The 27680-nt window shown below is 38.6% G+C and overlaps 1 long non-coding RNA gene across 2 annotated transcripts in view; it reads right to left on the bottom strand.

The window, feature by feature from the left end:
* LOC123335110 overlaps positions 1-27680 on the bottom strand; it is an 81378-nt gene that overhangs the window by 18786 nt on the left and 34912 nt on the right. The window contains exons 2-4 of one of the 2 annotated variants that reach the window (XR_006553448.1): positions 20306-20410; positions 18590-18773; positions 16445-16524 (exon numbers count right to left, since the gene is read on the bottom strand). This is a non-coding gene — a long non-coding RNA (uncharacterized LOC123335110). The remainder of the gene's footprint in view (positions 1-16444; positions 16525-18589; positions 18774-20305; positions 20411-27680) is intronic. The other variant, XR_006553447.1, reaches the window with a different exon arrangement.

Here is a 27680-nt window from a genome sequence, read left to right as displayed (position 1 = left end):
CTCTTTTGCTGTCTCGTACACAGGGTTATTGTTACCATCTTTCTAAATTCCATATATATGCGTTAGTATACTGTATTGGTGTTTTTCTTTCTGGCTAACTTCACTCTGTATAATAGGCTCCAGTTTTATCCACCTCATTAGAACTGATTCAAATGTATTCTTTTTAATGGCTGAGTAACACTCCATTGTGTATATGTACCATAGCTTTCTTATCCATTCATCTGCTGATGGACATCTAGGCTGCTTCCATGTCCTGGCTATTATAAACAGTGCTGCCATGAACATTGGGGTACATGTGTCTCTTTCCCTTCTGGTTTCCTCAGCGTGTATGCCCAGCAGTGGGATTGCTGGATCATAAGGCAGGTCTATTTCCAGTTTTTTAAGGAATCTCCACACTGTTCTCCATAGTGGCTGTACTAGTTTGCATTCCCACCAACAGTGTAAGAGGGTTCCCTTTTCTCCACACCCTCTCCAGCATTTATTACTTGTAGACTTTTGGATCGCAGGTATTCTGACTGGTGTGAAATGGTACCTCATAGTGGTTTTGATTTGCATTTCTCTGATAATGAGTGATGTTGAGCATCTTTTCATGTGTTTGTTAGCCATCTGTATGTCTTCTTTGGAGAAATGTCTAGTTCTTTGGCCCATTTTTTGATTGGGTCATTTATTTTTCTGGAGTTGAGCTGTAGGAGTTGCTTGTATATTCTCGAGATTAGTTGTTTGTCAGTTGCTTCATTCTTCTTAATGCTATCCAATTATTTGGAATCCATAAATTATTTGGAATCCATAAATAAACTAGCCAGCTTTTTTTCTTCTTCCAAAATACGACACATACTTCACAAGCCGTCAGTCAGCGAGATGCTGCCGTACCACATACCATAGGCGAACTGTATCCTGCAAGTGTCAACCTAGATACACATACTTTCAACAACTGACTTCACTTCTTATACATATAGGATGATATTTTCTTTTTTATATCAAACACATGATTTCTCACTATGTGAAAATAACAATTAATCTCGGTCCTACAAACTCACTCTAAGATAAAGTTAAACATCTCTTTTATTGTCCATGTGAGTCTTCCATTTACAAATAGCAATGATGGTTTGTTTGTTTGTTTGTTTGTTTTCCAACATTTAAACAGCATTATCAAAAGCATGGTTAACAACTGTGTGCAGAATCACAGACCTCATATTTGGATTTGAGGTTCTGGCAAAATGTGATCAGATTTAAATTGCAATTTATCAAACTCATATGGGGTTTTTAGGGCTTTGAGTTTCTTTAAATACTTCTGATATTCAGAAATAATCCCCTCAGAGACTGGTAGAAGGCTAACTACCAACCACAGACTTTATGGTATGCAGTGAAGTTCAGGAAGGGTCATACCATTGTTTTTTCCCCCAACCTTCTCACCCCTGGATAAACAATCTGGCAGTTCTGAGGCAACAATATGCCCAGGGCACTAAGTTCATGACAGGGTTATTTTGGAGTTTTGAGGACATACTCTGGGCAGAAATGCATGCTCTGACTCAGAATCAAATACTGGGCCACAGTAGTCTAATGAGACAGGCCTCCTTCAGTCACTCCGGAATAAGGTCATAACCAGCCTCCCTGTCAACAAAGCAGGTTGACAGATGTGTAAGAGCTCAGTTTAACACACAATCTGACATGTGAATTTCTGACGTCTATTTCCAAAGAGTCTATACCCAGTGGTGTGTCAGTAAATAGTTAACATCTGGTTCTCTGGAAGATTTTTAAGTGAACTCTGGTATACATCATTTGCCTATTTCTGTGGTATAAATTGGAGAAGGAAATGGCAACCTACTCCAGTACTCTTGACTGGAGAATTCCATGGATGGAGGAGCCTGGTAGGCTACAGTCCATGGGATCGCAAAGAGTTGGACACGACTGAGCGACTTCACTGGTTCACTGATGGTATAAATACTTCTATCATGATTTATTTCAAGCTACCTATTGATCTCATGAATAAGGAGTTGGGAAGAGATGGCACAATCAGCCCTCACCAGCCAATTCTAGCTCCACCCACCACTGCTGGTTAAACATGGCAGAGCAGAGAACTTGTGCTCACTTGTTTTGCTTAACAGAGCATCTCTTTTTAGCCTTCCTTGTATCCAGACTAGAAGCTGTCTGCCTCCACCTGCTTCTTCCTGCCTCAGGTAATCAAATGTTTATCCTCTACAAGGGGACTTCTGCTGGTCCACAATGAACTCTGAGGTCATTTCCTTGTTGTTAACACTCTCCCCTACTTTGGAGCTCTTTATCCTAGGCACGATTCCTGGACCCTGACGCCTGTGGAGGAAGGATTGTATGAGGAGGACATCCGTGTCATGCACAGTGGTGGACAAAGGCACATCACCCTCAGGAGAAACTGGGAAGCCAAGGAGCCCTGTTCTCCAGGTGTTGTCAGTCCTTATCTCTCCTTCATTATCTACCCCGTCCCCCATTGTAATGCACAGGAGTTCAGGGAAAGGCAAGGACCACGTCTTTCCTGAGCAACCACCACTTTTTTTCTTACACTTCAAGTTTCTCAATTTAGTTCTGTTTCTTGACCTCAATCAACAATGAATTCTAATATCTTGTTCCCCTAATAGCCACTCAGTGCTGTCTTGTTGGATGTGGCATTTATTAATACAGGTAAAGATATTTCAGAAGTGATTTTAGCAGACAATTTTAAGAGGACATTCCATCAGTGTATGTATGAATGTGTGTTTCTTTCTGTATTACGTATTGTATTTGTATATGTTATATGTATCTATAGTTAGTATTGTACTGTTGTTGCTCAGTCTCTTAGTCGTGTCCGACTCTTTGTGACCCCATAAACTGCAGTACAACAGCAGGCTTCCCTGTTCTTCCCTATCTCCCGGAGTTTGCACAAACTTGTGTCCATTGAGTCGGTGATGCCATCCAACCATCTCATCCTCTGTCGTCCCCTTCTCCTCCTGCTTTCAATTTTTCCCAGCATCAAGGTCATTTCCAATGAGCTGGCTCTTCCCATCAGGTGGCTAAAGTATTGGAGCTTCAGCATCAACCCTTCAGTGAATCTTCAGAGTTGATTTCCTTCATGATTGAGTGGTTCAATCTCCTTGCTGTCCAAGGGAATCTCAAGAGTCTTCTCCAACTCCACAGTTCAAAAGCATCAATTCTTAGGCGCTCAGCTTTCTTTATGGTCCAACTCTCATATCCATGCATGACGACTGGAAAAACCATAGTTTTAACTATATGGATCTTTGTTGGCAAAGTGATGTCTCTGCTTTTTAATATGCTGTCTAGATTGGTCATAGCTTTTCTTCCAAGGAGCAAGCATCTTTTAATTTCAGGGCTGCAGTCACTATCTGCAGTGATTTTGGAGACCAAGAAAATGAAATATGCCACTGTTTCCATTTTTCCCCCATATATTTGCCATGAAGTGATAGGACCAGATGCCATGATTGTTTCTTGAATGTTGAGTTTTAAGCCAGCTTTTTCACCCTCCTCCTTCACCTTCATCAAGAAGTTTTTCAGTTCCTCTTCGCTTTCTGCTATTAAGGCGGTATTACCTGCATATATGAGGCTGTTGATATTTCTCCCTGCAATCTTGATTCCAACTTTTGCTTCATCCAGCCCGGCATTTCACATGATGTACTCTGTGTATAAGTTAAATAAGCAGCGTGACAATATACAACCTTGACGTACTCCTTTACCAATTTTGAACCAGTCCATTGTCTCATGTCCAGTTCTAACTGTTCCTTCTTGTCCTGAATACAGGTTTCTCAAGAGACAGGTAATGGGGTCAGGTATTCCCATCTCTTTAAGACTATTCCACAGTTTGTTATGCCTAGGATAAAGTACTGTATTGGGTTGGTAGAAAAGTTTGTTTTCCCATAGCACACTATGGGAAAACCCAAACAAACTTTTTGGCCAATCCAATTAGTATACACATTTGCTTATCCTTATACTCTATGTATACCATATGTATACTCTGTATATATTATATGTATATAATGTATGTGCATACAATATACATACTCCTAAAATCACACCAGAACTAAAAACTCAAGTTTGAAAATGGGGTATGTAGTCCCATGTCAAATATGACTTAATGATCAAAGGCTACAGATTTCTTTCTCTCATATTACTGAGGTCCTCATGCCTTCTAAGCTGATATTTGTGTGTGTACTTTGGGGACCTTGCCAGAGGCCACAAAAGTCTGTAGAGATGCATTAACTAGTTGGTGCAGTAGCATCAGCATTTCTTGCTCATTGTCCCTTTCCTTTAATTTCTCATCAACTTCTTATCTTGAAGACTAGACTTCTTTCTGGCTGCCCTCCCTCAGATTCAGCTCTAATATGTTGAATTCTCATAATAGAAACATCCCTATTCTGCATGTGTCCCTAATTGATCCTATTATACGTCATGTCTTCTTCTCTCCCTGGCAATGTCATCTCTATAACACCCTGAAATAACTCTGAGGTTTCATACCCAGAAGTTTAAAGACAACCTAGTCCCAATGCTTCTGGGAAGCTACCAGCAAAAGGACCTGATGTGAGAAGGAAAATGGTTTGGATCCTTCCTATAAATCTCCCACATGAAGTTTCCATCTCCAGAAGCTATCCAAGTATCCAATGCCCCTTGGATTATAGGCAAGTAACAAAATAATGCATCACCCTCAAATTGGGACACTTTTTAAAATGAAATAAGACACTGAAAATAAATACATGACTTACAACAGGTATAAACTGAGACCATCCTAGGAGACATATGGTCTCCCTAATTACAATTTTCTTGCCATAGGCTACCTTCACTTGAGATCTTGTGCAGAAAATTCCTGCTGAAATCAGCTTAATGGATTCACACAGTAGAGCAGAATCCTGGCTTTCTGACGGAAACTTTTATTTCTGAACTTTATGCTCCCTCAGGGACTCTAATACCAAAATCCTTGTGTCTCTATACAATTCCTCTTCTGCTGACTGTTCATGACTGGGTAGAATAGCCTTGGAGTCCAGGCACGCCATCTGCCTCTGCCTTCTGTGTGTCCCTGACCTCCCCCAGAGTGCCAATTATATCCTGGAAACATGCTGCAAAATCACAGCAGCATCACTAACTCTAGCCTGGGTTCCACTGCCGAAGAGCCTGGAACTGTAGTCCTTTCTAGAAGAGGCAGAGGAAGAAGAGAGTTTATGATTGCTGAGATGAGAAGACCATAGGAGCATTTTTGTTAACAAAGATCTGGAGTTTAGGAAATGTTAGGGGGTGACTGACAGAGAAGGGTAAGTCTAAGCTGGAGATGTAAAGTTTGGAGGTTGCCTATAGATTTTTAGTCATAAAAATACAGGAAAATATGCAAGGCTTATTCAACATTTAAAAAACCAATTAATGCAATGCATCACAACAAACTAAAGAAGAATATAATCATGTAAATAGATGCAGAAAAAATATCTGACAAAAATCCAACACTTACGATACAAACTTAGTAAACAAGGAATAGAGAGGAAATTCCTCAATTTGATAAAGAGTATCTACCAAAAATGTAGATATTTCCCCCAACAACCTTGATACCAGCTTGTGCTTCATCCAGCCCAGCATTTTGCATGATGTACTCTGCATATAAGTTAAATAACCAATTAACAATATACAGCCTTGACATACTCCTTTCCAATTTGGAACCAGTCTTTTGTTCCATGTCCTGTTCTAACTTGTTCCTTGACCTGCATACAGATTTCTCAGGAGGCAGGTAAGGTAGTCTGGTATTCACATCTCTTTAAGGCTTTGGCATAGTCAATAAAGCAGAAGTAAAGAAAGACAGTGAAAAGAAAAAAAGCAGAAGTAAAAAAGTAGTCAATAAAGCAGAAGCAAGATGTTTCTCTGGATCTCTCTTGCTCTTTCAATGAGCCAATGGATGTTGGCATTTTGATCTCTGGTTCCTTTGCCTTTTCTAAATCCAACTTGTACATCTGGAAGTTCTCGGTTCACATACTGTTAAAGCCTAGCTTGGAGAATTTTGAGCATTATTTTACTAGCGTGTGAGATGAGTGCAATTGTGCGGTAGTTTGAACGTTCTTTGGCACTGGAATGAAAACTGACCTTTTCCAGTCCTGTGGCCACTGCTGAGTTTTCCAAATTTGCTGGCATATTGAGTTCAACACTTTCACAGCATCATCTTTTAGGATTTGACATAGCTCAACTGGAATTCCTTCACCACCATTAGCTTTGTTCATAGTGATGCTTCCTAAGGCGCACTTGACTTCACATTCCAGGATGTCTGGCTCTAGGTGAGTGATCACACCATCATGGTTATCTGGGTAATGAAGATCTTTTTTGTATAGTTCTTCTGTATATTCTTGCCAACTCTTCTTAGTATCTTCTGCTTCTGTTAGGTCCATACCATTTCTGTCCTTTATTATGCTTATCTTTGCATGAAATGTTCCCTAGGTATCTAATATTCTGGAAGAGATCTCTAGTCTTTCCCATTCTATTGTTTTCCTCTATTTCTTTGTATTGATCACTTAGGAAGGCTTTCTTGTCTCTCCTTGCTATTCTCTGGAACTCTGTATTCAGATGGGTATATCTTTCCTTTTCTATTTTGCCTTTTGCTTCTCTTCTATTCTCAGCTATTTGTAAGGCCTCCTCAATCAACCATTTTGCCTTTTTGCATTTCTTTTTCTTAGGGATGATCTTGATCACTGGCTAACATCCATCCATAGTTCTTAAGGCATTCTGCCTATCAGATCTAATCCCTTGCATCTATTTGTCACATCAGAGAACAACTAATTAAATGAAGAGATATTCCATGTTCACATATAGAAAGGCTCAATATTGTTTAAGATGTCAATCCTCTCCAAATTAATCTATATATATACAGTTATCTTAATCAAAATCCCAGCAAGTTATTTTGTAGATATCAAAAAACTTATTTTAAATTTGATATGGAAATCAAAAAAGGTCCAGTAAAGCCAACATAGTATTAAATTAAAAGAACAAAATTCAGTGGACTGATGCCTCCCCATTCAAGACTTACTATAAAGCTGAGGATCGAATCAAGATGGAGGGGGGAGTAGGACATGGAGCTCACCTTCTCCCATAAATACATCAAAAGTACATGTATTTGTAGAATGATTTTCAGTGAACATCTACTAAATGCTAGCAGATGGTTGCAGACTTCCAAAAGAGGGAAAAAATCTCCACACAGATGGGTAACACAAAAGGAAGAGAGAGAAAAGAACTGAGATGGGACCTGTTCTCCTGGCAGGAAGCCGTGAAAGAAGAGTGGTTTCTGTACTCAGAGAAGTTCCCTTGCTGGAAGGAAGATCAGCTGGGACAGAGGGGGAGTTTAAGAACCTCAGAGGAGAGCACAGCAACACGATGGAGGGCAACGTGGAGCGAGACCTGCGTAGGAGGCCAAAGCCACTGCCTGGAACTCCCCAGCCTGGGATACTCCTCCTTGGGGGAGCGTGAGGGCTGGGTGCTGAGGCTTAGGCTTCAGAGGCCAGAACCACAGAAAAGACTGTGTGGAGACAGCCTTAGGGGGCGTTGTAGTGTGCCCTGCCACAACCCAGGAGTACAGGAGGAGGCCTGGGCCCACTCAAGAGGCAGGGTACCACAGCTGGAAGGTGTGCAAGAAGAGGGGCAGGGCCCCCATAGGAGCTTTTCTCCATGTGTGCACTTTCAGGTGGCAGGGCATCACCTACAAGAGCTCCGAGAGCAGGCTCCAGCCACTGCTGCCATCTCAGACTCCAGAGGAGGGCACGGACCCCAGATACCACCAGACCCCACCACTGGGCTCCAGTTGCTGCCCCCACCTTCCTGAGAGTGTGCACAGGTCATGCACCTGCACACCCTCTATCAAGGGGGTAACAGCCAGCAAACACTTAACAGAGAGATGGCAAGCAACCAAACCAAAAACTGCCCTCACACCAAAAACGTATTAAACCAACACAAGCTATACAGGAACATTCCTCAAGACTATAGTAGGTTAGTGTTTCTTACAGAGCAAGAGAAATACAAGCAAAATGAAGAATCACAGAAACCACTCCCAGTTAAAAGACCAAGAAAGTTACCCTGAAGGAACAAACAATGAAACAGATCTCTTCAGTCTAATAAACAACAAGTTCAAAACACAAGTAACAAAAACACTGGAAGAATTAAGAAAGGCTATTGACAGAAATTCAGGGTACTGTAAAAAGGAACTAGAAACTATAATGTGCCAAGAAAATTTAGAGAATTCATTTGCTGAGACAAAAGCTGAGCAAAAGAAAATGAACAGCAGAATGAATGATGCAGAAAAAAAAAAGTAGCAAGAAGCTACAAGGAGAATCACAATTGGAAATTAAATCACTTAAATTAACTAGTATACAAATAAAAAAGAAAGAAAATCTATTTGTGAAAGTGATGATAAAAACAGAACACCAAAAAGAAATATGAAGATATAAAGAAGGACATCAAAATCATAAATTGTGAGGAAAGAGAGTAGGAAAATTATAGATTTTTTTTAAGACTGTGTTTCAGCCTATAGTCATGTATGGATGTGAGAGTTGGACTATAAAGAAAGCTGAGCACTGAAGAATTGATGCTTTTTGAACTGTGGTGTTGGAGAAGACTCTTGAGAGTCCCTTGGACTGCAAGGAGATCCAACCAGTCTATCCTAAAGGAAATCAGTCCTGAATATTCAATGGAAGGATTGATGTTGAAGCTGAAACTCCAATACTTTGGCCACCTGATGTGAAGACCCAACTCACTGGAAAAGACACTGATGCTAAGAAAGATTGAAGGCAGGAGGAGAAGGGGATGACAGAGGATGAGATGGTTGGATGGCATCACCAACACAATGGACATGAGTTTGAGTAGGCTCCGGGAGTTAGTGATGGACACGGAAGCCTGGCATGCTGCAATCCATGGGCTGCAAAGAGTCAGACACGACTGAGTGACTGAACTGACTTTAGCCTATATGACTATTGGTCTAAAGCAAGCAGATATAGGAAGAAGTTAACATACCTGAAAAACAGGGCAACCACAAATCAAAAACATACAACAGAATCACACAAAAAAAAAACAAAAACAAAAAAAGAATACAAGCATAAAATAAATGGAAATCATCAAACCACCAAAAGAAAAAGAGAAAAAGAAAAGAGGAAAGAAAAAACTTAGAATCAACCAGAAAACAAGGTTAAAAATGGCAATAAATACATATGTATCAATAATTATCTTAAATGTCAATGGATTGAGCACACCAGTCAAAAGACATAGAGTGGCGGCCTGGACTAAAAACAAGAGGCAACAAAATGCTGTCTACAAGAGATCCACCTTGGGGTAAAGAACACATGTAAGACTGAAAATGAAAGATTGGGAAAATATACTCATGCAAGCAAATGACAAGAAAGGAGGAGTTGCAACACTCATCAGACAGATAGACTTTACAACAAAGGCAACAGAGAAACACAAAGAAGGATACTATATAATAGTAAAAGGATTACTACAAGAGCATTTTACACTCATCAACACATGCACCTAATATAGGAGCACCTGAACACTTAAAACAAATACTAGCAGACATAAAGGGAGAAACTGATGGAACACAATAAAGAGTAGGAGACTTCAACACCCCAGTCACATCAGAATACAGAGAGAAAATCTATAAAGCAACAGAGATCCTAAATGGTACAACAGAACAGTTAGACTTGATTTATATTTTCAGAACATTACATCCGAAAAAACCAGGATACACATTCAAGTGCACATGGAACAATCCTTAGGATTGATCACATTTATGGCACAAAACTAACAAACTTAAGAGTCTAGAAATTATTTCAAGCATGAAACAAGAAATCAACCACAGGAAAAGAAATGAGAAAAAAATAATTACAAGGAGAATAAACAATATGCTACTCAAAAATCAATGGGTAAATGCAGAAATCAAAAAGAACATTTTAAAATACCTTGAAACAAATGACAATGAAAATACAACCATACAAAATCCATGGAACGCAGCAAGAGCAGTTCTTAGAGGAAAGTTCATAGCAATACAGACTTTCCTCAAGGAAAAAAAAGGTAAAATCTCAAATAAACCACCTAACATACCACCTAAAAGAATTACACAACAAAACCTAAAGTCAAGAGTTTTTTGAAAGGGTAAACAAAATTGACAAATCTCTGGCCAGGCTCACCAAAATGAAAAGGAAAGAGAACCCAAATAGACAAAATAAGAAATGAAAAAGGAGAAATCTCAACTGATACCACAGAAATACCAAAAAGAAAAAGAAAAAAACCTACAAGAGAATACTATGAATGATTGTATGCCAATAAATTTGACAACTTAGAAGAAATGGACAGCTTTCTAGAAACATACAATGCACCCAAACTGAATCAAGAAGAAACAAATACTTTGAACAGACCAATCCCTAGAAGTGAAATATTTAGAATCTGTAATTTAAAAACAATTCCCTACAAGTAACAGGTGAATTCTACCAAAGATACAAAGAACTTATACCAATCTTTATCAGACTCTTCCAAAAGACTGAAGAGGAGGGAACACTTCCAAACACATTCTATGAAGCCACCATCAGATCAGATCAGTCGCTCAGTCGTGTCCGACTCTTTGTGACCCCATGAATCACAGCACGCCAGGCCTCCCTGTCCATCACCAACACCTGGAGTTCACCCAAACTCATGTCCATCAAGTTGGTGATACCATCCAGCCTTCTCATCCTCTGTCATCCCCTTCTCCTCCTGCCCCCAATCCCTCCCAGCATCAGAGTCTTTTCCAATGAGTCAGCTCTTCGCATGAGGTGGCCAAAGTATTAGAGTTTCAGCTTTAGCATCAGTCCTTCCAAAGAACACCCAGGACTGATCTCCTTCAGGATGGACTGGTTGGATCTCCTTGCAGTCCAAGGGACTCTCAAGAGTCTTCTCCAACACCACAGTTCAAAAGCATTAATTCTTCGGTGCTCAGCTTTCTTCACCTGATATCAAAACCAAGCATAATACCACCAAAAAATAAAACTACAGGCCAGTATCTCTGATGAATTTAGATGCAAAAATTCAACAAAATATTAGCATACTGACTCTAATAGCACCTTAAAAAGATCATACACAACAAACAAACAAATGTGATTCACCCTAAGTACACCAGATGGTTCAACATACGCAAATCAACCAATGTAATATATCAAATAAACAAAAGAAAAGAAAAAAAATCTCAATAGATGCAGAAAAAAGTATTTGATGAAATTCAACATGCTCTCATGATAAAAACTCTTACCAAAGTGGGTATACAGGACACACATCTCAACATAATAAAAGTTATTTATGACAAATCACAGTCAATGCAATATTCAATGGTGAAAATCTGAAAGACTTCCTGTTAAAATCTGAAACAAGGAAACAATGCCCACTCTCACCGATTCTCTTTGACATAGTATTAGAAGTCCTAGCCACAGCAATTATACAAGAAATAAAATGTATCCAAACTGTTAAGGAAGAGGTAAAATTCTCACTTTATGCAGATGACATGATACTATATACAGAAAACCCTAAGATCTCCACACAGAAACTACTAGATCTAATAAATGAATTCATCAAAGTAGTAGGATACAAGATTAACATCCAAAATCAGTTGCGTTTTTCTACACTAACAATGAATTATCAGAAAGGAAATTAAAAATTAAACCTTTATAAAATATCTATGAATAAGCCTGACCAAGGAGGTGAAAGACTTAATACTGAGAACTATAAAACAGTAACAAAGGAAATTAAAGAGGATTCAAAGAAATGGAAAGATATGCCATGCTCTTGGATTGGAAGAATTAATATTGTTAAAACAGCAATACTACCCAAAGCAATCTACAGATTTAATGCAAACTCTATTGAATTACCCACATTTTTCACAGAACTTCAAAAAATAATCCAAAACTTTATATAGAACCATGTAAGATGCAGAATTACCAACAAAATACTGGGGAGGGAGGAGTAAGAGGCATATAACTTAAGACAGCACTATAAAGCCACAGTAATCAAATAGTATAGTATTTGTACAAAAAAAAAAAAAAAAAGACATACAGATCAATGAAACAGAATAGAGAGCCCAGAAATAAACCTACACACCTGTGGTCACTTAATCTTTGACAAAGCAGGCAAGGATATACAATAGAGAAAAGACAGTATCTTCAGCAAGTGGTTTTGGAAAACATAAATACTACATGTAAATCAATGAAGCTGAAACATTTGCTCACACCATATACAAAAAAATGAATCTAGAAAGAGTCCTGACACCTTTCACATTCTTTAAAAAAAAATTTTTTTTTAACTTTACAATATTGTATTGGTTTTGCCATATATCAACATGAATCCACCACAGGTATACACATGTTCCCCGTCCTGAACCCTCCTCCCTCGTCCCTCCCCGTACCATCCCTCTGGGTCGTCCCAGTGCACAAGCCCCAAGCATCCAGTATCGTGCATGGAACCTGGACTGGCGACTCATTTCATATATGATATTATACATGTTTCACATTCTTTTACTCAAAATAATTCATAGACATAAATATAAAACTTCAAAAGTTCTATAGAATAACACAGAAGAAAATCTAAAGGGGCTTGGGCTGGATGGGCTTCATTAAATTTAAAACTCCTATGAAAAACATTTTTAAAGAGAATCAAGAGACAAGACAGACCAAGAGAAAATATCTATGAGTCACATTTCTGATAAGGGCTGGTATGGAAATGCCAAATGACTTCAGTATTCTTGCCTAGGGAATTCCATGGACAGAGGAGCCTAGCAGGGTCACATGACCATGGGGTCGCAAAGGGTCGAGCACAACTGAGTGATGAACATTTTCACTTTCATACAAAATATATGAAGAGTTCTTAACACTCAGAAAAGGGAAACCAAACCAACCCAATTACTGTTATTGTTGTTCAGCTGCTAAGACATGTCCAACTCTTTGCAACACCATGGACTAATGGCACACCAAGCTCCTCAGGCCTTCACTATCTCCTGGAGTTTGCTCAAACTCATGTCCATGGAGTTGCTGATGCTATCTCATCCCATGTGACCCCCTTCTCCTTTTGCCTTCATTCTTTTCCAGCATCAGGGTATTTTCCAATGAGTTAGCTCTTTGCATCAGGTGGCCAAAGTACTGGAGCTTCAACTTTAGCAACAGTCATTCCAATGTATATTCAGGGGTCGATTTCCTTTAGGATTGACTAGTTTGGTCTCCTTGCTCTCCAAGGGACTCTCAAGAGTCTTCTCCAACACCACAGTTCAAAAGCATCAATTCTTTAGCACTCAGCCTTCTTTGTGGTCAAACTCTCATATCTGTTCATGACTACCGCTACATCTGTACATGGCTAAAGCTATAGTCAATAGCTTTGACTATACAGATCTTTGTCAGCAAAGTGATACCTCTGCTTTTTAATAAGCTATCTGGGTTTGTCTTGGCTTTCCTTCCAAGGAGCAAGCGTATTTTAATATCATGGCTGCAGTCATCATCCACAGGGATTTGGGAGACCAAGAAAATAAAAGCTATCACTTCTTCCATTTTTTCAACCCTTCTATTTGCCATGAAGTGATGGGACCACATGCCAAGATCTTAGTCTTTTTTCATGTTGAGTTTAAAGTCAGCTTTTCACTCTCATCAAGAGCCTCTTTAGTTCTTCTTCACTTTCTTCCATTTGAATGGTATCATTCTACATATCTAAGGTTGTTAATATTTCTCCCGGCATTCTTGACTCCAGCTTGTGATTCATCCAGCCCAACATTTCACATGATGTGCTCTGTGTATAAGTTAACTAAGCAGCGTGACAATACACAGCACTGTCATACTCTTTTCCCAATTGTAAACCAGTCAGTTGTTCCATGTCTGGTTCTAACTACTGCTTCTTGATCTGCATACAGGTTTCTCAAGAGACAGGTAAGGTGGTCTGGTATTCCCATCACTTTCACAATTTTTCACAAGTTTGTTGTGGTCCACACACTCAAAGGCTTTAGTGCAGTCAGGGAAGCAGAAGTAGAGGCCTTTTTTGGAATTCCCTTGCTTTCTCCATGATCCAATAAATGTTGGTAATTTACTCACTGGTTCCTCTGCCTCTTCAAAAGCCAGCTCGTACATCTGAAAGCTCTCAGTTCACATACTGCTGAAGGCTAGCATGAAGGATCCTGAGCATTATCTTGCAAGCTTGTGAAATGAGTGCAATTGTGAGGTAGTTTGAACATTCCTTGGCATTGCTCTTCTTTGAGCTGGAAGGAAAACCGACCTTTTCTAGTCCTGTAGCCACTGCTGAGTTTTCCAAATTTGTGGGCATTTTGAGTGCAGCACTTTCACAGCATCATCTTTTAGGATTTAAAATAGCTCAACTAGAATCCCATCACCTCAACTAGTTCTGTTGATAGCAATGCTTCCTAAGGCCCACTGGACATCACACTCCAGGATGTCTGGCTCTAGGTTAGTGACCATCGTGGTTATCCAGGTCCTTAAGACTTTTCCTGTATAGTTCTTCTGTGTATTCTTGCCACTTCTTCTGCTTCTGTTAGGTCCTTACTGTTTCTATCCTTTATTATGCCCATCTCTGCATGAAATGTTCCCTTGGTATCTCCAATTTTTTTGAAGAGACCTCTAGTTCTATTGTTTTCCTCTACTTCTTTGCACTGTTCACTTAAGAAGGCCTTCTTATCTACCTTTGCTATTTTCTGGGACTCTGCACTCAGATGGGTTTATCCTTTCCTTTCTCCCTTGACTTGCTGCTCTCTTCTTTCTTCAGTTATTTGTAAGACCTCCTCAGATAACCACTTTGCCTTCTCACATTTCTTTTTCTTTGGGATGGTTTTGGTCACTGCCTCCTGTACAAAGTTATAAACATCCTTCCACAGTTCTTCAGACATGCTGTCTACAAGATCCAATGCCTTGAATTTATTCATTGCCTCCACCATATAATTATAAAGAATTTGATTTAGGTCATATCTGAATGGCCTATAGCCTAGTGGTTTCCCTACTTTCTTCAATTTCAGCCTGAATTTTGGAATAAGCAGCTCATGAGCTGAGCCACAGTCAGCTCCAGGTCTTGTTTTTACAAACTGAATAGAGCTTCTTCATCTTGGCTGAAAATAACATAATCAATCTCATTTCAATATCTGTCATCTGGAGATGGCCACCTGTATAGTCATCTCTCGGCTTGTTACTTGCTATGACCAGTGTGTTCTCTTGACAAAACTCTGTAGCCTTTGCCCTGCTTCATTTCATACTCCAAGGCCAAACTTGCCTGTTATTCCAGGTATCTTGACTTCATACTTTTGCATTCCAATCCGCTATGATTAAAGGACATCTTTTTTTGGTGTTAGTTCTAGAAAATCTTGCAGGTCTTCATAGAATTGGTCAATTTCAGCTTCTGCAGCATCAGTGGTCGGTGAAGACTTGGATTCCTGTGATGTTGAATGGTCTGCCTTGGAAAGGAACTGAAACCATTCTGTCATTTTTGAGATTGTACCCAAGTACTGCATTTCGGAATCTCTTGCTGACTATGAGGGCTACTCCATTTCTTCTAAGTGATTATTGCCCACAGTAGTAGATATAATGGTCATCTGAATTAAATTTGCCCACTCATGTCCATTTTAGTTCACTGGTTCCTAAGATGTTGATGTTCAATCTTGCCATTTCCTGCCTGACCATGTCCAATTAATTTTGATTCACAGACCTAATAATCCAGGCTCCTATGCAGTATTGTTCTTTATAGCATTGGACTTTACTTTCCACACCGGACACATCCATAGCTGAGGATTGTTTCTGCTTTAGCCCAGCTGCTTCATTCTTACTGGAGCTATTAATAATTGCCCTCCTCTCTTCCCCAGTAGTACACTGGACACTTTCCAACCTGGGGAACTTACCTTTCCACATCATATCTTTTGCCTTTTCATAATTTCCATGGAGTTCTCTAGACAAGGATACTAGAGTGGGTTGCCATTTCGTTCTCCAATGGAACATGTTTTGTCAGAGCTTTTCACTATGATCAGTCCATCCTAGTTGGCCCTGCAGAGCATGGTTCAAGCTTCATTGAGTTACCCAAGTCCCCTTGCCGTGACAAGACTGTGATCCATGAAGGAGGATCCAATTATAAAATGAGTAAAATATCTGAACAGATATCTCACCAGAAAAGATACACAGATGGCAAGTAATTATTAAAAAATATGTTCAACATCTTATGTCATTAGATAATTGCAAGTTAAAACAACACAGTGATATCATTGCATACATATTAGAATGACTAAAATCTATTAAACTAATAATATAAAATGTTGCCAGGATTACAGAGCAATAAAAACACTCATTTATTGCTGGTGGGCATGCAAAATGGTACACCATGGAATACAGTTCAGCAGTTTATGACATAGCTAAACATTGTCATTCATGTGATCCAGCAGTCAAATTTCTAGGAATTTTCCCCAACTGAGTTGAAAACTAACCTCCAAACAGAAGCCTGGATGCAAATCTTTTTCAGCAGCTTTACTCATAGTCACCAAAAACAAGAAGCAATCCAGATGTCCTTTAATACATAAAAGGATAAACTGTGATGTAGCTACAGAAAGCAATGTTATTCCCTTCTTAAAAAAAGAAAAAAATGAGCTATCAAGCTGTGAAAAGACATGGCTTATACACATATTACTAAGAGAAAAAGGCCAATCTGAATAGGCTCTATGACTAATTATATGACATTCTGGAAAAAGAAAAACTGTGAAGGAGATAAAAATATCAATTGTTTCCAGGAGGGATGACTAGGTGGAGCACAGGGGATTTTCAAGGCAGTGAAACTGTTGCACACAGAACTGTAATTGTGAATCCATGTCATTATACATTTGTCAAAACTCATAGAACTATACAACAGAAAAAGTGAATCTTAATGTAACCCATGGATTATAATAATAATGTATCACTTCATTAACTATAACAAACATGTCCCACTAAGGTAAGATAGTAATAATGAAGGAAACTCTACCTCTAGAGGTTGGGGCTAGGTGTTGAATTTTATACAATAAAATTCAATTTTATTTATTCAATTTACAAAACTCAGGTATATGCTATCTACAAGAGATCCACTTCAGATCTAGGTATACATACAGACTGAAATTGAGGGATGGGAAAAGGTGTTCCATTCAAATGAAAAAGAAAAAAAAAGCTGGAGTAGCAATACCCATATCAGAAAAATTGGATAAACAGTCTTTAAAATAAAGACTGTTACAAGAGACAAATAAGGACACTACACAGTGATCAAAAGATCAATCCAAGAGGAAAATGTAACAATTTACAATTTTAACAATTGTAAAACTGTTACATTTCTATGTAACATAAAATGGATGCATATGTTATATGCATCCAACATAAGAGCACCTCAATATATAAAGCTGATGTTAACAGTCATAAAAGGAGAAATCAACTATATAACAATAACACTGGAGGACTTTAATACACCCACTTACATCAATGGACAGATCATCCAGATGGAAAAATCAATAAAGAAATACTGGCCTTAAATGATACATTAGATGAAAAAGACTTAATTCATATTTATAAAACATTTCATCCAAAAGCAGACTACACATTCTTCTCAAGGATGAACGGAACATTCTCCAGGATAGATCACATGCAAACACTAGTAAATTTAATAAAACTGAAATCATATCAACCATCTTCTTCATGAGATCAGCTATGAGATCAGCCATCAACTATAAGAAAATAAAGCTGTAAAACACATGATAACACATGTGTAAAAATATATGTTACTGAACAAACCAAAAGATTACTGAGGAAATCAAAGAGGATATAAAAAGTTACCTAGAGACAGCTGACAACAAAAACACAATGATCCAAAACTTATGAGATGCAGCAAAAGCAGTTCTAAGAAGGAGGTTTATAGCACCACAATCTTAACTCAGGAAACATGAAAAATCTCAAACAACCTAACACCAAAAACAACTAAAGAAAGAAGAGGATTTCCCTAGTGACCCAGGGGTTAAGACTTCATGCTTCCAGTGCAGGGAACATGGGTTCCATCTCTGGTCAAGGAACAAAGGTCTCACATGCATATGGCATGGTTTCCCCACACACAAAAAAAGTCTCAATCTTAAACATTAAATAACAAACAAAACTCAAAGTTAATAGAAGAAATAATAAATATCAGAGCAAAAATTAATAAAATGAGACTAAAGAATAGAAATTATCAATTTCTCTAAATATACTGGCTGCATGAAAAGATTAAAATTTATAAACTTTTAGTCAGACTCACCAAGAAAAAAAGGGAGAGGGCTCACATCAATAAAATCAGAAATGAAAAATAAGTTACAATGGACTTCACAGAAATACAAAGGATCATAAGAGACTACTACAAGCAACTATATGCCAAGAAAATGGGTAACCTAGAAAAAAACACAAATCCTTAGAAAAGCACAACTTTCCAAGACTGAACCAAGAAGAAATTTTAAAAAAATATGAATAAACCAATCATAAGTACTAAAGCTGAAAGTGTGATTAAAAGTCTTCCAGCAAACCAAAGTTCAGGACCAGATGTCCTCACAGACAAATTCTATCAAACATTTAGAGAGGCGTTAACTTACCTATCTTCTTCATGGATCACTGTATTCTGGTGAAGGGGCTTGCATAACTCAAGGAAGCTATGAGCCATGCTGAGCAGGGCCACCCAAGATGGACAGGTCATAGTGGAGAGTTCTGGCAAAGTGTGATCCACTGGAGGAGGGAATGCAAACCACTCCAGTATACTTGCTGTGAGAACCCCAGGAGCTGCATAAAAAAGCAAAAAGATATGACACCAAAAGATGGGCCCCCCGCTCAGAAGGCGTCCAATGTGCCACTGGGGAAGAGTGGGGGACAACTACTAATAGCTCCACCCAGTTGTGGACGTGTCTGGTGATGGAAGTAAAACCCAATGCTATAAAGAACAGGACTGCATAGGAACCTGGAATGTTAGGTCCATGAATTAAGGTAAACTGGACATGGTCAGGCAGGCAACAGCAAGAGTAAACATCCACATCTTAGGAAGTAGTGAACTAAAATGGATAGGAATAGCTGAATTTAATTCAGATGACCATTATATCTTCTACTGTGGGCAAGAATGCCATAGAAGAAATGGAGTAGCTCTCATAATCAACAAAAAACTCTGAAATGCAGTACTTGGGTGCAACCTCAAAAATGACAGAATGATCTCAGTTCATTCCCAAGGCAAACCATTCAGCATCACAGCAATCCACATCTATGCCCCAACCACCAATGCTGAAAGAAGCTGAAGCTGATCAGTTCTATGAAGACCTAGAAGACTTCCTAGAACTAATAACACACACACACACACACACACACAAAAAATAAATAAATATATATATATATATATATATATATATATATATATATCCCATTCATCATAGGGGATTTGAATGTAAAGGTAGGAAGTCAAGAGATACGTGGAGTAACAAGCAAATTTGGCCATGGAGTACAAAATGGAGCAGGGCAAAGGCTAATATAATTCTGCCAAGAGAACATATTTGTCATAGCAAACACCCTTTTTCAACAACACAGGAGATGACTTTACACATGGACATCAATAAGCGGTCAATATTGAAAGCAGATTGACCACATTCTTTGTAGCCAAAGATGGAGAAGCTGTATACAGTCAGCAGAAACAAGACCTGGAACTGACTGTGGCTCAGATCATCAACTCCTCATAGAAAAATTTAGGATTAAACTAAAGAAAGTGGGGAAAACTACTAAGCCAGTCAGGTATGACTTAAAATCAAATCCCTATGAATATATAGTAGAGGTGATGAATAGATTCAAGGGGTTATATATAGTAAACAGAATGCCCGAAGAACTATGGACAGAGATTAGTAATATTGTACAGGGGTCAGTATAAAAACCCATCCTCCCAAAAAAAGAAAAACAAGAAGGCAAAGTCGTTGTCTGAAGAGGCTTTACAAACAGCTGAGAAAAGCAGAGAAGAAAAAAGCAAGGGAGAAAGGGAAAGGTACAACCACTTAAATGAAGAGTTCCAGAGAATACCAAGGAAAGACAAGAATGCCTTCTTCAAAGAACAATGCAAAGAAATAGAGGAAAACAACAGAAGAGGGAAGACTAGGGATGTCTTCAAGAAAATTGGAAATGTCAAAACAACATTTCATCCAAAGATGGGCACAACAAAGGACAGAAAGAGTAAAGACCTAATAGAAGTGGACGAGATCAAGAAGAGATGTTCAGAATACACACAAGAGCTGTACAAAAAAGATCTTAATGACCCAGATAACCATGACGGTGTGGTTACTCACCCAGGGCCAAACATTCTGGATTGTGGAGTCAAGTGGGTCTTAGCAAGCACTGCTGCCAATAAAGCCAGTGAAGGTGATGGGATTTCAGCAGAGCTATTTAAAATCCTGAAAGATGATGCACAAAATATGTCAGCAAATTTGTAACAGCCAGCAGTGGCCACAGGACTGGAAAAGGTCAGTCCTCATCCCAATTCCCAAGAAGAACAGTACTAAAGAATGTTGAAACCTCCAGACAATTACACTCATCTCCCATGCTAGTAAGGTTATGCTCAAAATCCTTCAAGCTAAGTTTCTTCATTATGTGAACTGAGTACTTCCAGATGTTCAAGCTGGGTTTAGAAAAGGCAGAGAAATCAGAGATCAAATTGCTAACATTCACTGGATCACAGAGAAAGCAAGGTAATTCCAGAAAAACATCTACCTCTGTTTCATTGACTATGCTAAAGCCTTTGACTGTGTGGATACAACAATGTATGGAAGATTATTAAAGAGATGGGAATACCAGACCATCTTACCGGTCTCCTAAGTTATGACCAACCTAGACAGCATATTAAAAAGCAGAGACATTACTTTGCCAACAAAGGTCCGTCTAGTCAAGGCTATGGTTTTTCTAGTAGTCATGTATGGATGTGACAGTTGGACAATAAAGAAAGCTGAGTGCAGAAGAATTGATGCTTTTGAACTGTAGTGTTGGAGAAGACTCTTGAGAGTCCCTTAGACTGCAAGGAAATTCAACCAGTCCATCCTAAAGATCAGTCCTGGGTGTTCATTGGAAGGACTGATGTTGAGGCTGAAACTCCAATACTTTGGCTACCTGATGCAAAGAGTTGACTCGTTGGAAAAGACCCTCATGCTGGGCGGGATTGGGGGCAGGAGGAGAAGGGGACGACAGAGGATGACATGGTTGGATGGCATCATCAACTCGATGGACATGGGTTTGGGTGGACTCTGGGAGTTGGTGATGGACAGGGAGGCCTGCATGCTGCAGTTCATGGGGTCGCAAAGAGTCAGACATGACTCAGCGACTGGACTGAACTGAACTGAAGAAACCTACATGCACATCAAGAAGCAACAGTTAGAACCTTGTATGGAACAACTGACTGGTTCAGGATTGAGAAAGGAGTACAACAAGACTGTTTATTGTCACCTTAACTTATACACGAAGCACATCATGCAGGATGCCAGGCTGGATGAATTACAAACTGGAATCAAGATTGCTGGGAGAAATATCAACAACCTCAAATATGCAGATGATACCACTCTAATGGCAGAAAGCAAAGAACTAAAGAAATTCTTGATGAGGGTGAAGGAGGAGAGTGAAAAGCCCACTTAAAATTCAATATTAGAAAAACTAAGATCATCCAATCCAGTCCCCTCAACACATGGCAGATGGAAGGGGAAACAGTGAAAGGAGTGACAGATTTCCTCTTCTTAGGCTCTAAAATCACTGTAGCTGGTGACTGTAGCCATAAAATTAGAAAACAATTGCTTCTTGGCAGGAAGGCTATGACAAACCTAGAAAATGTGCTAAAAAGCAAAGACATCACTTAGGCAACAAAGGTCTTTATAGTCAAGGCTACAGTCTTTCCACTAGTCACGTATAGATGTGAGAGCTGGACCATAAAGAACAGAGTCCTGAGGAATTGATGCTTTCGAACAGTGGTGCTGGAGAAGACTCTTGAGAGTCCCCTGGACAGAAAGGAGATCAAACCAGTCAATCTTAATGGAAATCAACCCTGAATACTCATTGGAAGGACTGATGCTGAAGCTGAAGCTCCAGTACTTTGGCCATCTGATATAAACAGCTGACTCACTAGAAAAGACCTTGATGCTGGGAAAGATTGAAAGCAGAAGGAGAAGAGAGCAACAGAGGATGTGATGGTTGGAAGGCATCACTGATTCAATAGATATGAACTTGGGCAAACTCTGGGAGATGGTGAGGGACAGAGAAGCCTGGTGGGCTGCAGTCTGTGGAGTGACCAAGAGTCAGACATGACTTGGTGGCTGAACAACAGCAATAATATACTGATTCTTCTAAAACTCTTCCCAAAAACTGCAGAGGAAGGCACCATCATCCTGCTACCAAACCAGACAAACAGAAAAAGGAAGTTAACAGGCCAATATCACTGATAAACACAGACACAAAACTCCTCAACAAAATACTAGCAAACCAAATCCAACAATACATCGAAAGGATCATACACTATGATCAAATGGGATTTAACCCCAGGGACAGAAGGATTTTTCAATACCCACAAATCAATCAGTGTGATATACCATATTAACAAACTGAAGAATAAAAACCACATAATCATCTCAATAGACACAGAAAAAGCCTTTGACAAAATTCAACACCCATTTATGAGTAAAAAAAAAAAAACAAACAAAAACCTTTCCAGAGGGTAGGCACAGAGGGCACATCAACATAATAAAAATGACATAACAGAAAACCACAGAAAGCTTAAAGTATTCCCTCTAAGATCATAAACAAGACAAGCATGTCCACTCTCACCACCCGTATTCAAAATAGTTTTGGAAGTCCTACCCATGGCTATAAGAGAAGAAAAAGAAAGAAAAGGAATCCAAATTGCAACAGAAGTAAAACTGTCACTGTTTATAGATGAAATGATAATATACATAGAAAATCCTAAAGACACTACCAGAAAACTACTATGGTAAAGTTTCAGGATACAAAATTAAAACACAGAAATCTTTTGCAGTTCTATACACTAACAAAATATCACAAAGAAAAATTTTGATACGGAAACTCCCATTTACCACTGCATCAAAAAGAATAAAATACAAAGGAATAAACCTAGCTAATGAGGCAAAAGTTACGTACTTGGAAAACTGTTAAACCTTGATGAAAGAAACTGAAGATGACACAAAACATATGGAAAGGTACACCATGTTCTTGGGTTGAAAGAATCAATCTTCAATATTGTGAAAATGACTGCACTACCCAAAGCAATCTACAAATTCAACGCGCTCTCTATCAAATTACCAATCGCATTTTTCACAGAACTGTAACAACAAAAAAATGAATTTGTATGGAAACACAAAAAACTCAAATAGCAAAAGCAATCTTAAAGAAAACAGAACTAGAGGAATCACACTCCCTGACTTACTATACTACAAAGCTACAGCCATCAAAACAGTATGGTACTGGCACAAAAATAGAAATATAGATCAATGGAACAGGAAAGAAAGTCCAGAAATAAACCCTCTCACCTATAGTCTATTAATCCACAACAAAGGAGTCAAGACTATACAATGGAGTGAACACAATCTCTTCCATAAGTGGTGCTGGGAAAACTGGATAGCTACCTGTAGAAGAGTGAAATTAGAACATTCTCTAGTACTATACACAAAAATAAACTCAAAATGGATTAAAGACCAAAATGTAAGACTGATATTATAAAACTCTTAGAGGAAAACATAGGCAGAACACTCTGACACAAATTATGGTAGTATCTTTTTTGATCCACCTTCCAGAGTAATGAAAATAAATGTAAAAATAAACAAACAGGACCTAATTAAACTTGAAAGCTTTTGCACAGCAAAGGAAACCACAAATTAAAAAGACAACCCACATAATGGGAGAAAATATTTGCATATGAAATGATAGACAAGGAAATGATCTCCAAGATATACAAATAGTTCATGTAGCTCACTATTAAAAAAAAAAATCCAATAAAAAAAATAGGTAGAACACAGGTAAAATAGATAGCCAATGGGAATTTGCTGTATGGCTCAGGAAACTCAAACAGGGGCTCTGTATCAACCTAGAGGGGTGGGATGGAGAGGGAGATGGGAGGGAGGTTCAAAAGGGAGGGGATATATGTATATCTATGGCTGATTCATGTTGAGGTTTGACAGAAAACAATAAATTTTTCTAAAGCAATTATCCTTAAATAAAAAATAAATATTTTTATAAAAATGGGTAGAAGACCTAAATAGACATTTTTCCCAAGAAAACATACAGATGGCCAAAAAGCACATGAAAAGGTGCTCAACTTCACTCATTTTTTGAGAAATGCAAATCAAAACTACTACATCAGTTAGAATGGCAATCATAAAAAGTCTACAAACAATAAATGCTGGAGAGGGTGTGGAGAAATTGTTGGTGGCAATGTAAATTGGTAAAACCATTATGGAAAACAGTATGTGGGTTCTTTCAAAAATTAAATATAGGACTACCATATGATCCAACAATCTCACTGTGGGGCATCTATCTAGAGAAAATCATAGTTCGAAAAGATATATGCAATACAATATTCGGGCTTCCCTACTGGCTCAGTCGGAAACAATCTGCCTGCCAATGAAGAAGACGTGTATTCAGTCCCTGGGTTGGGAAGATTCCCTAGAGAAAGAAATGGGAACCCACTCCAGTATTCTTGCCTGAGAAATCCCATGGACAAAGGAACCTGGTGAGTTACAGTCCATGGGGTCACAGAAGAGTCAGGCACAACTTAGCATCTAACAACAACCACCCCGATATTCACTGCAGCACTATTTATAAAACCAAGACATGGAAGCAATGTAAATATCCTTTGACAGAGGAATGGATAAACAAGTTTTGGTACATATATACAATGAAAAAAGAGAGTAAAATAATGACATCTGCAGCAACATGGACAGGCCTAGAGATTATTATACTAAGTGAAGTAAATCAAAGACAAAAATTATATGATATCACTTATATGTGGAATCTAAAAAAATGATACAAATGAACTTATTCACAAAATAGAAACAGACTCACAGACTTAGATAACAAACTTACAGTTACCAATGGAGAAAGGGAGGTGGGTGGGATATATCAGAAGTTTGGGATTAACCTACACACACTGCTGCTGCTGCTAAGTCACTTCAGTCATGTCCGACTCCGTGCGACCCCATAGACGGCAGCCCACCAGGCTCCCCCGTCCCTGGGATTCTTCAGGCAAGAACACTGGAGTGGGTTGCCATTTCCTTCTCCAATGCATGAAAGTGAAAAGACTACATATAAAATAGATAATCAACAAGGACCCGGAACTCTGCCTATAATAACCTATATGAGGAAAGAATCAGAATGGATATACGTATAGGTGAATCACCTTGCTGTATACCTGAAAATAATATATTGTAAATCAACTATAATAGAAAACAAAAATTTTTTAAATAGTTATGTGCTGATAAAAGTGACTGAATGTAGAGACTGAAGAATGGTGATGCAGGAGAAATAATGGGAGAAACAACAAGGAATGGGATCTAATCTACAAATGGAAAAGGAGAGAATGGACAATTTATTTACAGTAACAGTATGGAAGGCAGAGTATATGGGCACGAATGCTGGTAGGTAGGATGGCATAGTCATAGGGATCAAAGGAATACTCTGCTTCTGTTTTCTGAGATACATAGAAAACACAGTTGATAGCTGACAGCGATAATGGGAAACTGAGGTTTGTAGCTTTGAGGGAAAAGAGGTGTAAAACAGCCATCCATGAAGTCGAAGAATGAAATGACGTAGGATTGCCAAGTAGCACTCAGAAACAACTTGAGACCGCATGAATTTAAAGTGACAATAGGAAGCATAGTCATTTGTTTTTCCCCCAGGCACATTTAGATGAACAGGTGCAGGCTTGGATTAGTCAGAGGAGGATGTAACCAGGGATGGGGCTTTGCTAGATGATTATGCAAAGTAAGAAGCTGAAGGGAGTTAAGCATGTATGCAAAGGATGATTCTAAGGGTGGACCACAGAAGCTAAACTAAATGAGGATGCAAATAAGGATATAAGAGGGAAAGACAAGAATCATGAAAAGGTGGCAGGAACAGTGGGTCCTGGAAAGGTCAGAAAATACTTTTTGCAGTCATAGTATCAGAAGGAGTGAAGTTGAAAGATAGCAGGCTAGAGTTGGATATGGAGAGACTTTGAATTGTGAATATGGAAAAGTGGTTGACATTTTGATTATGACAAGTTCTCCAGTGTCCTTCCTTGAACTGAATTAGGGTAGTAGTCAAGATAACTGGAAAAAAAGGAAATTAAAGAACTGAAAGACCAATGTATTTGGAAAAATCATCTATATGTATATAAAAATTGCCAAGAATTGCTACAGAGGCCTTGTCCTGTGACCGACTTGCCATGTGAAAGCTATTAATGCAGACACATCCAGTTCCTTGCAAATGCCATTTCAGTGACACAAGTTTCAGAATTCCTGTGGCTTGACTGCTACTGAGAAGCAGATATATTCTGCCTCATATGCTATGCATTTCAGGAGCAAACAAAACTGATGACACATTTCACGGGGGAACAGGACCAGGATCAAGGTTACGGGATTCAACAAATATGACCTGTCAGATGCCAGAGGACTGGCTGAGCAGTAGAGACCCCAGGGTCAAAATACTCAAGTTTCCCGGGAACTAGAGATTCCAATCTCAAAAGCTTCAACTAAGTCCTTCACCCTTTGAAGGCAGATAAATTGAGTAGCACAGAATTGATTGGCTAGGGTCTTGCAGATGACATCTGAAGACCAAAAGCTCCATCAGCTTTCTTAGGACACCAGGTAATTTGTTGGCTTTTTTTTTTTTTTAGTAACAAAAAGTGACATTACAATACTTGGTCAAAGAGATGGAGACTAATTTTCCTCCGGAATACAGTCACATATAAGTCATCCTCTAAAGGTAAACAGGGAGAGCAGTAATAGGCTATCGGAGCAAAGAAGTTCAACGTTGCTGGGTAGCTCAAAAATTCTGTTGCCAATATCTATCCTCTCATCCATTTTTATCTATCAATCAAGCAATCAAATGGAGTGAAATATCAATCCTGAACAACTGAGTTTTTTTCCTAACAAACACATGACTTCAATAAGCAAAATCTTAGTTATTTTCTGTTATTATTGATTATAATTTTATTCTAATAATTTTACATTAGGGTAGGTATTAAATAGAATGGATTATCCTAGTTAATTTTCCACATGGTCTCCAAGTAAAATGATCAAATGAGGCAATTTCATAATATATAATGAATACAATTAAGAGAATTAGTAATTCAAACTGCATAGGCATCACATCTGATTAATGTAAAACTGATCATATCCAAGTAATCATCACTACAAACTTTTCAAAGCACTTAAACAAGTCAGTATATGGAAAAATAAAAAGACTAAACACTGGGTTACTATACAAACTTTGCACTTATAAAATTACATTAGGTGCTAGGCAAATTGCAGGTAAAGTTATTTGCTGTGTGGAAGCATCCAAAAAATAATACAGATTGCAGATAAGAAATTGTAATCAATAATGGCTTATCTTGTACATGGGTTTTTTCATGTTTTGCAATGCACTAGTAGACATGAACCCACACACTATGCGTGCAGACTCTTTCTTGCATGAATC

Source organism: Bubalus bubalis, chromosome 9 (assembly GCF_019923935.1).
Source record: "Bubalus bubalis isolate 160015118507 breed Murrah chromosome 9, NDDB_SH_1, whole genome shotgun sequence".
NCBI classification, from domain to species: domain Eukaryota; kingdom Metazoa; phylum Chordata; class Mammalia; order Artiodactyla; family Bovidae; genus Bubalus; species Bubalus bubalis.
This window is presented reverse-complemented; position numbering and strand designations above follow the sequence as displayed.